A 669-nucleotide genomic window follows, 5' to 3' on the forward strand; every position below is an offset into this window, starting at 1 on the left:
CTCGTCTATACATGTCCATAACTTGTCTCATGAGTGTCTAAGATCATGATGTGATCAATAATCATTGCCGCAATGAGTTTCTCAATCTCATCAAACTATGTCTCTGCGGCCAAAATACACTCATGGACCTCATACATGGCTATCGATTCTTCTTGCCTTCGGCAATGCCACATACATTAGATATTGCAGTCCTATATTTATATCTTGATGGCGTCCCATGACCTTTCTTGTCGTGGATCATACCACGCACTTGAATATATATTAGGTCATGGACCTCGACCACACGTGCTTATGGACTGCCATATGATAGCTGATCTTTATTTTTCACTAGCCATACTACAATCTGGTCGGTCCATGTTGATATATCAACTTCAACTATAAATTCTCTTGGCTAGTGTTGCAGCGATGGTCTGAGATTTAATAAATAATCCGTATCAACCAATTAACCTTTCTTTAGGCTGGTTTCGTATAAAGTAAACACAAGGAATTCAAATTTCTTTTATAAGTATATATGGACTGAATTGGTTTGTTCTTATATAACTCATTTTCATGCTATATGCAGCTGCTTTGTTTCAGTCCATAAACAGCTTAGGAACAATGTTGTTCTTTAACCAGTGATCCATATGCTGCTTACTACATCTTGATATGTCAATCTAATTTCTTTCTTAT

Source organism: Brassica oleracea, chromosome C9 (genome assembly GCF_000695525.1).
Source record: "Brassica oleracea var. oleracea cultivar TO1000 chromosome C9, BOL, whole genome shotgun sequence".
Classification (NCBI taxonomy): Eukaryota; Viridiplantae; Streptophyta; class Magnoliopsida; order Brassicales; family Brassicaceae; genus Brassica; species Brassica oleracea.